This window comes from Staurois parvus, unplaced genomic scaffold (genome assembly GCF_062004578.1).
Source record: "Staurois parvus isolate SC_StPar_1 unplaced genomic scaffold, SC_StPar_1.0 ptg000097l, whole genome shotgun sequence".
In the NCBI taxonomy this organism is placed as follows: domain Eukaryota; kingdom Metazoa; phylum Chordata; class Amphibia; order Anura; family Ranidae; genus Staurois; species Staurois parvus.
The window spans coordinates 1,773,067-1,785,521 of NW_028317893.1; the positions used below are offsets into that span (position 1 = coordinate 1,773,067).

The 12,455-nt window shown below is 37.6% G+C and overlaps 1 protein-coding gene across 10 annotated transcripts in view; it reads left to right on the plus strand.

Moving 5' to 3' along the window:
* Positions 1-12,455, plus strand: part of PTPRM (protein tyrosine phosphatase receptor type M) — a 998,088-nt gene that overhangs the window by 819,014 nt on the left and 166,619 nt on the right. The gene's annotated exons all lie outside the window — the stretch shown is intronic.

Here is a 12,455-nt window from a genome sequence, read left to right on the forward strand (position 1 = left end):
TCCTGCCAGGTGACCTTAATGACTCATTCCACCAGACACCTTTCCCACCCTTGGAAACAAAGAAATGTTAATGAGCAACTCACACCTAATTATCTCAACACATACTGCTGACTCTGCTTCTACTCTCTGTATTTCTCTGAAACAGTCTGAAATAGTTAATAATTTACCACTTTTCAGTGCATTCTGGGCATTTGGGAGGTTCTCCTGTGCTTATCTTTAAAAAACGCTTCTAAACGCAAATGCACATAAACGCGTTATGCAAACGCGGCTAAACAGACCTTTTTTAACCTACATTTTCCAGCAGTAAGTTTCCATCGTTCAGAAGTGTCCCATGTACATGGGGCCTTAAGCTACTCATCATCTACTACTAAGCTACTCATTGTTAAGAGGCAGGTGAGTATAGCTCAAAATGCAGCATTTAAGTTATCAGCAGGACTTTAGGGATTGACTGGTAGATAAATGAATGAGGTTGGAGTTGAGCTTTAAGGATTTTCATCTCAGCACAATACTCTGCACAGCGCTAGCTTTTGTGTATTATTGATACAGGTATTTTTAAAAAACATTTAGTATTAGCCTATATATACCAGAAATCAGGCTGAAAGTAGGAGTGTCTAAATTGTGATTCAGACACTGAGCTCTATAGCAATTTCCATGGAAAGAGGTGACTGTACCTGCCTTCTCCACCGATCAAGCTGGTTTCTCTATAAACTATGGGCAAATATAAACCTAATATAAATCTTTCATAACTAGGTCTGCACCATTAAAATATATTAACATTTAGTATTCTGAGCCTTGAATAAACCCACTGGAATCTCTTTAGGATAATAATTGCAGAATAGTCTAAGGCAACATTACATTTTTAATCAAAATTTTTCCATTTTTTGTGTTGTCTGTTGTAAAGTCCAGCAGAGAATGTCTAATATATACTGTAAATATTTTACTACCTAGTCAGAACTAAAATGCATTTATCCAGTGAATTTATCCTCACATTTGCGTCTAAACACACTGCATCTGCAGACCCTATTTATTCCTGTTTTGGAAAATGATACGTTTGCTTCTTTGCTGCATTTTTCCCAACTCCAGAAATCATGGTATTTCTCTTTTGCTCAATAATTAAAGTGTTCATTACAAGTAAGCTTTAAACACCTGTTAAATTACCATTCTTTATGGGAGTAGGTCTGAATCTAAGGAGATATTTCTAAGCACTAATGAATTAAGCCCCAGGCTTTTACCGAATAAATGATTTACTTTTGCTTTCTCTCTTTTGATCTTATGTGCACTATTGTAGCAGAATAGAGATAAGGTAGGATCAGAGAGGCAACTGTCAAAGGAAAAACTGTGTCAGAAATGAAGAATACAGTTTCTGTTCACTATATTGCTGCTTTTCTGATTTGATTTATATTTTTTCCTCTTCTCTCAGCTTCAGAAAAATAGTGTATTTCAAAAGCTCTGAACCATTTGCAGTTTAAAAGTCGCATATGAAGTTTTGCATAAGGAGAGTGCATAGTAATTGGAAGACAGCAATTTAAAAGGATACAGAAATCCTGTAAGGCAGGAAAACTACACATGTATTGGATTCTGCAATACCTATCGTACAATAGGGCAATAAGATTTTCAGCAGAGACTAAATGCTAAAATGATCTTCTATTTATCTCTCTTTCTCTGCGTGTGTGTGTGTATATTTTTATATATATATATATATATATATATATATATATATATATATATATACAGTGGGGATCGAAAGTTTGGGCACCCCAAAATTTGTATTAATGTGCATAAAGAAGCCAAGGAAAGATGGAAAAATCTCCAAAAGGCATCACATTACAGATTAGACATTCTTATATTATGTCAACAAAAGTTAGATTTTATTTCCATCATTTACACTTTCAAAATAACAGAAAACAAAAAAATGGCGTCTGCAAAAGTTTGGGCACCCTGCAGAATTTATAGCATGCACTGCCCCCTTTGCAAAGCTGAGACCTGCCAGTGTCATGGATTGTTCTCAATCATTGTCTGGGAAGACCAGGTGATGTCAATCTCAAAGGTTTTAAATGCCCAGACTCATCTGACCTTGCCCCAACAATCAGCACCATGGGTTCTTCTAAGCAGTTGTCTAGAAAACTGAAACTGAAAATAGTTGACACTCACAAAGCTGGAGAAGGCTATAAGAAGATAGCAAAGCGTTTTCAGATGTCTGTTCGGAATGTAATTAAGAAATGGCAGTCATCAGGAACAGTGGAAGTTAAATCAAGATCTGGAAGACCAAGAAAAATATCAGACAGAACAGCTCGCAGGATTGTGAGAAAAACAATTCAAAAACCACGTTTGACTGCACATCCCTCCAGAAAGATCTGGCAGACACTGGAGTTGTGTTACACTATTCCACTATTCCACTATAAAGAGATACTTGTACAAATATGGTCTTCATGGAAGAGTCATCAGAAGAAAACCTCTTTTACGTCCTCACCACAAAAATCATCGTTTGAACTTTGCAAATGAACATATAGACAAGCCTGATGCATTTTGGAAACAAGTTATGTGGACCGATGAGGTTAAAATTGAACTTTTTGGCCGGAATGAGCAAAGGTACGTTTGGAGAAGAAGGGGCACAGAATTTAATGAAAAGAACCTCTGTCCAACTGTTAATCATGCTTTGGGGTTGTGTTGCAGCCAGTGGCACAGGAAACATCTCACGAGTAGAAGGAAAAATTGATTCAATAAAATTTCAGCAAATTTTGGATGGTAACTTGATGCTATCTGTGAAAAAGCTGAAGTTAAAGAGAGGATGGCTTCTACAAATGGATAATGATCCTAAACACACCTCGAAATCCACGGGGGATTACATCAAGAGGCGTAAACTGAAGGTTTTGCCATGGCCTTCACAATCTACTGACCTCAACATAATTGAAAATCTATGGATAGACCTTAAAAGAGCAGTGCGTGACAGACAGCCCAGAAATCTCAAAGAACTGGAAGACTTTTGTAAGGAACAATGGGCAAAGATACCTCAAACAAGAATTGAAAGATTCTTGGCTGGCTACAAAAAGCGTTTACTAGCTGTGATACTTGCCAAAGGGGGCAGTACAAGATATTAACTCTGCAGGGTGCCCAAACGTTTGCAGACGCCATTTTTTTGTTTTCTGTTATTTTGAAAGTGTAAATGATGGAAATAAAATCTAACTTTTGTTGACATATTATAAGAATGTCTAATCTGTAATGTGATGCCTTTTGGAGATTTTTCCATCTTTCCTTGGCTTCTTTATGCACATTAATACAAATTTTTAGCTGGGGTGCCCAAACTTTCGATCCCCACTGTATATATATATATATATATATATATACTGTATATTTACTTTTATATATAGGCGGTATATTGTATATTTGTACTAATTTATTCTGTTAGGTACTATCAAAATATATTGATGAGATTTAAAGGGGGCTTTCAGTTCATAAGTGAGTTTTTAGATCCCATACTGAGCACTTTTGTAAACCTAGAGACCTGACTCACTTCATACCAGCTGGATTTCTGAGGTCGGTTGGTCTTTTTCTGCTTTCAGTTGTTCTGTTCATCCTAACCTTCGGTCGTGTGTTTGGGAAGTGAGGCCCATAGGCAATGAAATATGTAGAGGAACTGAAACCAGAAGAGACCATTGACTTTGCTCTGGAGTTCAATAGAACAGGGGCATGGAGGTTTTTCCTACTGCGACACCAAGTATGCTCATCACCCCAACTAAAGTAAAAAAACTGATATATGATATAGCACATATAATTGCTACAAACATGACAATATTTCCTTCCCCTTGCTAATTAAACTGGCTCAATTTTTTAAGATGTTTTGCAGAGTTCCAAGTCAAATCATATTGACTGCAGTAGAAGTCATCTATAGTGAGACAACTTCCAAAACGTTTGCTTGCAGGTGGTGCTCAGGCTTTAGCTTTTACTATTTTAACACTGATAGTAACGGCAGACCCTTTTTTTGTTTGCTTTGGTGAAAGGAAATGCCAACAGCAATATTCTCCAAAAGAGCAGATTATTTTTAGAGCTGTATATGAATTTCCATACATATGTTTCTGTTTTTTTGTCCAAATGGATCAATTTTTTTATCTGAAAAAAAGCCAGTGTCATTAAAATTTATATTTATATATATATATATATATATATATATATATATATATATATATATTTGTCCCTATCAAAGTCCAGCTGCTGTATGCAGATATTTTTCCTGATATCCAGTTATTATATAACCAAAAATACAGCACTACTATCAATATACTGTATATTACAGCTTCAATACCACGTCAAAAATACAATGAAAACGCAGTACAAAATATTCAACACAGTTTTGATACATAAATACATATAGGGGTTGATTTACTAAAACTGGAGAGTGCAAAATCTGGTCCAGCTCTGCATAGAATCCAATCAGCTTCCAATTTTATTTGTCATAGCTTAATTGAACAAGCTGAAGTTAGAAGCTGATTGGTTACCATGCACAGCTGCATCAGATTTTGCACTCTCCAGTTTAATAAGTCAACCCCACAGTGTTTCTGTGCCATTCCCGTATACTGTACTAAATACACATCATGTAATAAAAGTCCACCATAAGTGATTACCAACAATCAAAATAACAAAAAAAATTATTTTGCAAAGTCCTTATCCGACCAAACCAGTGAATCTTCTTTGCAAAAATCTTGTGCAATCCATCAAAACTCTTCCATGTGGCAAACTCACATATTCCAATGAAAGTCCATCTTTCATACAATGCATTAAAAACACTCAGTGATGACTGTGATCAGACATATCCTCCTGCTGTGAAAATTCCAACTTCCCCCATATGTAGGACATTCACCAGACCTCTAGACCCCTTAATAAATGGGTCTAATGTGCTCATGTTCATATCTCTGAATGTAGTCCCCTTCTTTCCTTATCTTCCCAAGAGTCAAACAGAATCAAAGACAGAGCAAGAGAAAGCCTTGTATCTCATAAAACCATTTTTTAATTGTAAAAACATAGCATAACAAGTCATGTTGCATTCACAAATTCCTGTGCCTGATGCAGCACTCCAGAGGATAAGCTTAGCCTTGTAAGAGCGACATTTCTGCAGTGTTTCCTGCTAGGTGCAAGTGTGTGTTCCACAGGGGCGGACTGACATCACATGTCAACCCTGCCCAATGAGTTTCGTCATCCAGGACATTACTGTATTCTTATTGCCTTTTGCTTTGTACACACCACCAAAATGCCCAAACTTCTTAGCAAATGAATAAGATCTCCACATTATAAGCACATAAAGAACAATCAACTCCACAGCAAAGATCATCATGGAAAGAGCATAGGGACAAACCACTTAGTGTGATACAATTTTAACCATCAATGATTTAATTAAAAAAAATCTACTGCAGATCTCCTATAATTTGGAGATCGTATCCATTTGGTAACAAGTTTGGGCACTTTGGTGGTGTGGCATACTGAAGCTGGCACCTGTGTGGAATTTTTTCATGTTATATTTATATGATTAAGGATAGCAGGTATTTCACTCATAAACATTTTCACCTATATTTAAAGGGACATGCACTTATTTTGTTGTGTTCGCACTGAAATTAATTAGTGAAGAATTTTGTTTCATTACACTGATTTTGATAGTTGTAATAATTTGTAATTGATTCAAAGGGAAAGCACACCTATTTCATATATATAAATATATATATATATATGTGTGTGTGTGTGTGTGTGTGTGTAAAAAAATGTTATCCTGTGTTTGGATGTCTAAAGTGCCACTTTTCTGTTTTTGATTAAAAAAAACACATGCAGGAAGTTTTGGGTTTTAGTTCAAATGAAATGGCATGAGGAACCTTATTTTGATACAAGCATGAAATAACTGACTATACAATAAACCAAAATACATTACAAATTCTGGTTACTGGGCTGTGGTCAGGTCCTCCGCAGTGGAAGGCTGAATAAAAATGGTGCCTCCTTCCCCAGCATGATGTAGGTTTGTCCCCACCCCTCTCCATTTCCCGGGCATTTCTCCCATCCAATAAAAACCCTGTTTCTTGTTTGTTTGGTGTGGAACGGCTGCTGCGCTATATTGTGGTGCCACACCAATATGGCTGCACATTGTGTAGGAGATATTGTCTTTGGCCCGAGAGCCAATTGCGGTGTGTGTGTGTTACTGACACCAATTACTGGCTTAGTTTCCAACATTGCCACCAGGCTCTATAGGGGAAAACCCTACCATTGCTAGGACAGACCCTTCAACATGGGGAACATCCCTAGCAAACGAGGATGGATGGGAACCATAACTTAATCCTCTACTAACCACTGTGGTTCCTCCTACCTGAAAAGTAAAAGCAGTCAAATACATACAGCAGCTGGAAAGGGAAGATGCAGAAAGTTCCAGTACACCAGAAAGGTAAGTATATCTAAGATTCTTTTAGGGCTTGTTTACACTTCTGGCAGCCCTCTAAAGAGTGACCTGCACTGGATCGCTTTTCAGAGAGCATTTGACAGGCGGTTTTAACCCCTAAAAGCCTGTACAGCAGACATATTCATTGCATGTAGTTGCCAGGTAGTAGCAGTGTGGCCTCATTCACTTGAATGAGTTATGTTCAGCAGGTACTGCCTGCCAAACATGATGGGGGTATAATTGTTGCTGTGGTGTGTGTACACACTCGCAGTATGTCTGCCTTTACAGCTTATGGTGAGTATAAACTAGGCTTTATAGGTGGGCAATTGGGTTAAAGTGCCCCTATATTGAGAGGGTCAATTTGAGGAACAACTCAGCTTCTGTCTAACTGAGCTCATAGATCTATTTTCCTTTTGATGGAAATGTTTCAATCCTTCCAATAAACATCAGCACGCTAACCCATTCTAAGTTCTACTGGTAAACTCTCTCTCATGTCAAGAGTTTTATCCTCTGTGGCAGTCCTCCTACAGGCTGACAGAAAATATAGATCAGACTTTAAATTTTACCTTTCATAGCTCTCTCAAACTTGGTCTTTCCATATGTTTGCACATATGTACCACTTCAATATCGCAGAATAAATTTTTAAGAGATATTTCCATGTTGACCATTAAAGTAAAACTAAAATAGACACACAAATAACCATAAGTTGCATGTTAGATTCAGTAATTTATTTTTTGAGCATATCAGTCATTTATATAGGCACATAAATTAAATATTTTTATACCTCCCTAAATTTAGGTTTTACTTCCATCCACCATTGAAAGTTGCAAATATTCTGTAGATTTTCTCAAGGGTGAAATATATTTATAAAATGAATATTGAAATATAAAAATGTAAGAGTCTCTAAACTATTCACTGGAGAGTAAGATGTTGGCTTTGTCTTAAATCCAATTATTGAAGGGTACGGTCACTCCAAACCATTTTAAATAATATATTTGCATTTTCTACCTTTTGAAGACATATAGTACATTAAGAAACTTCATTTTGATGGAGCAATATAGAACAATCCAAAGAGAAAGGTCATAAAGGGACGTGTAATAGCGACAAAACCTCAAGTCTGAGATAGGACATTGAGTCCTTGGCAGTAGAAGGACCATCTTGAGACTGATTTAGAAGTTATGCTAGAAAGAATGTCCCAACATGACGTGGATGTTTGTTTTTTTACTGAGCGTTACATAAAGTATATGTATACTTTTATGATAAAAACAACAATGAAATGGTAGCTAAGCCCTGTCATACTTCATTCTAAAAAGATCAGGAGAAACCATCAGTGATATAACACGACTCTCCATGCTGCATTTGCAGTAGCAGTGAAAGATAGATGAAAGTAAACAGAAGAAAACTTGAATTGGAAGGAACAGTGAACAGTAAAGAACTTGAATTGGCAGGAACCTTGATAACATCACTCAAAGAACAAGGAATTATATACTACATGTAGGAAAATTACAACTAAATTGTAAAAAGTTATTGCATTGTTGTAGGTGTTATGTTGAAAAGGAACACAGAGCTGGCACCTCTCAAGGCAAGGCCTTTGGTGCTAAAAAGAAAGTGATAAAATTATACACATCCCTACACTTAAACGTAAAGTCAATGCTTGACCAGCCTTTAATAATAAACCCTTTGCACAACACTGAAACATAACTCTGAATGCATAATTAGTATGTAAATACTAACGTACAAATAAAAGCATTTTATTATATCTGTTCAATAAGTGAAACAAATAACTGTTGATCCTGCCAAAAATTCACTGAGCTAATAAGGTTCTGTGCATTCTGCCTCTACTGGTATCAGAACTGCTTAGTTTATCTCCTGCTATGTTATGGAGATTAGGAGAGGGGGAGGCTTTCTGTAGTCCAATTTAGGAGCATGCATAAAGTGACAAAGCTGCTCCTCCATTGATACAGTACAGTATGTGACTGTTGTCACCAAAATATAGCAAAAGTATTACTTGCAGAATCACCAGTTAAAATAAAGGAAATAAAGCTTGTAAAAAAAAAAGAAAAAAATGCAGGCACCACATCGAACGACCGGTAAGCTAATACGTATATATATGAATATAATGTGTGTTCTTCGGTTTAAATATACTTAAAGTGGTTGTAAATGATAAAGTTTTTTTATCTTAATGCATTCTCTGCCGTAAAGTAAAAGACTTCTATTGTCCCCCCATGCATTGGAGTCCGATGTTGATCCAGCATTGTGCCCAAGAGCTCTCTCTCTCTGTCCTCACTGGCCATTGGCTCCTGCTGCTGTCAATCAAATGCAGTGATGAGGGACCAGGGGGAGGGGCTGAGTCACACTGCGTGCATCAATGGACACACAGAGCACAATCCGGATCGAGCTCACATGTACGCCATTATAGGAAGAGACTTCCTATGGTGGCACAGGGAGAAGAGGAGGAGCCAAATGCATCAGCGGGGGACCCCAGATGTGGAGGATCAGGGATGCTCTGTACAAAACCATTGTGCAGAGCAGGTAAGTATGACTTTTTGGAGGAGTTGTTGTACAAAAGCTCATATATTTTTCACTTCTGGTGAATGCATTATGATGGATTGTCACGGATTTACTTTTCTCTAGATGTCACTCCATTTCATTCGGTATTATTTAACACTTTTGGACACTTTACTTTTGGACTTTTTGCTGTTTATAAATGCACCTAAAATAAGATTTTTCATCACGCATGTAATCAGTTTTTATGATATAATTATTCTAGTGCTTTTACTAGTTGCTTACTATCATTGATGGTATACACATTAGCGCACACTTTTTTGTATGGGTAAGTATGACTTGTTTGTTATTTAAAAAAAAAAACTTTACAACCACTTTAATCCGTTAAAGCTGAAATCCATTCAGAACTGACAACCTACCTTTCTTGTTGAAAGTGCAATTTTTTCATGTTTCCCCATGTCAGTTAACAAGCTGTATTGCAATTTGCTGTCTCTAAATCATTTTCAGTCTGGCCTATGACTCCCCTTTTGAGCTGCTTGTGTGAAGCCAATCTGCTTGGGTATGCATCCTGTTCTGCAGCTATGCTGTTAGGTGTATGCTGTGTACACAAGTTTTACAATCACTGAAACGTCTGCCCATTGATAGACAGAAGAAGTCAGGCTAGTCACTCAGGTAATACTGTTATTCTTTTTTTTTCTGTTCAGTTAAAACCCTGCCCTCAAGAAGTTTAAGACAGGGAAAACTTATTAGTGGCCATTGCTGGGATTGGCATATTCAGGATTCAATCCAGATCCTCAAGCCCAGAATCCTATGGCAAAGAAATTCCATTTGAAAAGATATTTCGAATAAATTTAGACAATCAGAATTTCACACTACAAAGCTCTTGATCATATAATAGTTTCACTTGGATATCCCATCAGACTAAAAGGAGTTATTCCTCCTTGCTAGAGGAGACTGCTGTTGGTTCTCCTCTTCACAGAGGATAAACAACACAGTGATGTGCTACAGAGAACATGATCACTGTGAGAGCCAATCACAAGCTATCGCAGTGATCATGTGAACGATAGCCAACTCTTAGTCATTAGTAGAGATCGATCGGGATGGCATGATCAAGTGCAGCGCCCAGGATTAAAACCCACTTCCTGGAAGCTGAATATATACAGTATTTACCCAGTCATAAAGGGGTTAAGAGTAGCAGTCTAGAATTATTATTATTTTTTGGCAGGCAACTGCCAAGCTACAATGTACTTTACTATTTAGGTGTCAAAATATTAAATATTTTGTCATCATTTAGCAGCACATTATTATTATACAGCACATTTTGGTAACGATATGTATTTTTATTTTAAAGTTTATTTTCCACATTTAGTGTATGTGTTTGTGTGTGCATGTGCTAGTTTTTCAGACAAAATACACTAAGTATGTTTTTATTTATTTTTTTATCTGATGGTTTTACTCCAACATAATGAGCAGTGAAGCAGTGTCTCAGAGAGGAAAAAAAATTAATCACTTTACTCTAAATAACCTCTTCAATCCTTTTATATTTTATTATTTCCCATTAAATGGACATGAAAAACCTTTCTTCGATTTGTAGCTGCTTAAATTATGCAAATGATTTTGTATGTAATTATAATGCACCCGTTGTTAATTATAAATACAGCTTTTATTTTCATATGGATAGTAGTTATGTCATTTGAATAATTAAGTATTCAAGTTCATTGCCAATTTCATAGACAAACTATAATTCTTGTCTGTTTACTTGGAAGAAGTCAGAGGCTCTGCTTTATTGCACTCAGTATTAGTGAACATAAATATAATTTCAAAGTGGAAAAGGTATGGTGCTGTAAATCTTATACTTTATATCGTTTCTGGGTTTCCAAAATGATAAAGTTGAAATAGAAAGCTTAGAATTCTATTGCTGTTCTACCAAATTCCAACCCTCTAGAAAATTGTAAAACTATGCATTAAGTCAACTACTCTACTACTCTATTACTTGAAGGGTCAGTTGTGATCAGTGGGGAATATATGACTTTTTCTTGTAGTCATAGGGTAACAACAGACATATGTCATGTCTGTGTAAGTATTCCATAGACATATGTTGGCAGTTGTGTTTACAGAGCAAACAAAATGTCTCTAGGACCATAGTAGATACTATAAAGCTTAAATGTGTTACTGAGGCCATAGCATGCAAAGAAACAAACAAACAGAGGGCACGCAGGCCTTGTGCATTACCTTTAAAAATTCATTTATTGTATAAAAAATGGTAATATACTCACAAAGGATAAAATGTCAAAGGCACGTCATAAGAACAGCAAGGTCCAATCACACTGGATGATATCTGTAATGGGATTTTTAGACCTCCAACTGGTTGATGCGCTTCGAGGCTTTGCCTCTTCAGGATTCCCCTGGTCCATTGAGGACAGGAAGGGGTGCATCTTCTAGGCATCCCATGTGTGGTTCTAGCTTCTGTGAAGTCTATCGTTCAGAGCAGGAGTATATGTTAATGCTACTTTTTGTCATGCTGACGCCATAGGTCTGCTTTAGATGTAAGCTGCTTCATTACTTCCTTAAACCCATTTGGTAATTATTATTATTATTATACAGTATTTATATAGTGCCAATAGTTTGCTCAGCGCTGTACATTATGTAATGCCTGTTGTTCATCTTTAACATCTTCTCTACCGTGCGATAGCCAAAAGAAGGCTACAGCGCGGTTGTCTAGTTCTGGAAGGACGTCCATGGACATCCTCCCAGAACACACCCCCAGGGGCGCGCACACCCTGCGCCGCCGGTGATTGCTGTGTCCTACGGACACAGCTGATCACGTGATATGGTAAACGGCCAATCACAGCGGCCTTTTACCACGTGATCAGCTGTGTCCAATGACAGAGCAGATCACTGGGTAAATACAATTGCCAGTTATCGGCTGCACTTTCCTCATGCTGTCACAGCATGAGGAAAGTACTGCCAATAACCAGCAATTGTCAGAGAAGTCATCTGCACTGATTATCAGGGCATTGATGATCAGTGCCCTGATGATCAGTGCCCAGCAGTGCCACCGACCTGCATCACCCACCTGTGCCCATCAGTGCCTCCCACCTGTACCCATCAGTTCCACCCACCTGTGTCCATCAGTGCCACCCACCTGTGCCCTGCAGTTCCACCCACCTGTGCCCATCAGTGCCACCCACCTGTGCCCAGCAGTGCCATCAGTCAGTGCCACCCATCAGTGCCCAGCAGTGCTGACTATCAGTGCCCATCAGTGCCGCCTATCAGTGCAGTATCATCAGTGCCAGCTCATCAATGCCGCCTATCAGTGCCTCCTATCAATGCCCATCAGTGCTGCCTATCAGTGACACCTCATCAATGCCCATCAGTGCTGCCTATCAGTGCTGCCTATTAGTGCAGCCTCATCAACACACATCAGTGAAGGAGAAAAAATACCTGTTTGCAAACTTTTATAATAGAAACAAAGAAAAACTTTTTTTCCAAATTTTTTGCAATTTTTTTGTTTATAACACACAAAATAAAACACCCAGTG